Source organism: Equus quagga, chromosome 4, assembly GCF_021613505.1.
Source record: "Equus quagga isolate Etosha38 chromosome 4, UCLA_HA_Equagga_1.0, whole genome shotgun sequence".
NCBI classification, from domain to species: Eukaryota; Metazoa; Chordata; class Mammalia; order Perissodactyla; family Equidae; genus Equus; species Equus quagga.
The window spans coordinates 1,387,356-1,387,670 of record NC_060270.1 but is presented as its reverse complement, the minus strand read 5'-3'; positions in this window follow the sequence as shown (position 1 = coordinate 1,387,670).

The following is a 315-nucleotide window of genomic DNA, read 5'->3' as shown; positions in this document are numbered from 1 at the left end:
CAATGTCTATGTAACAGTATTATACACAATGTCTATGTAACAGTATTGTTGACCCATCTACTTGTACGTATATACACACTTATACAAGTACATATATATATACATACGTAGTAGGGAAAAGTACAGAAATACAAATATAGTCTATCACAATTATAGTCTCTGAAGGAAAATATGTATTTGGAAAAACTGTTGTATAATAACAGTGAAATAAATCCTAATCTGGTTATTAAAATTTCACGCTAAAGAAATTACAGCTAGTCATCCTGTATAGTCAGATATATAGAGGATACTTTAAGAAGAAAGCTACGACTTTCA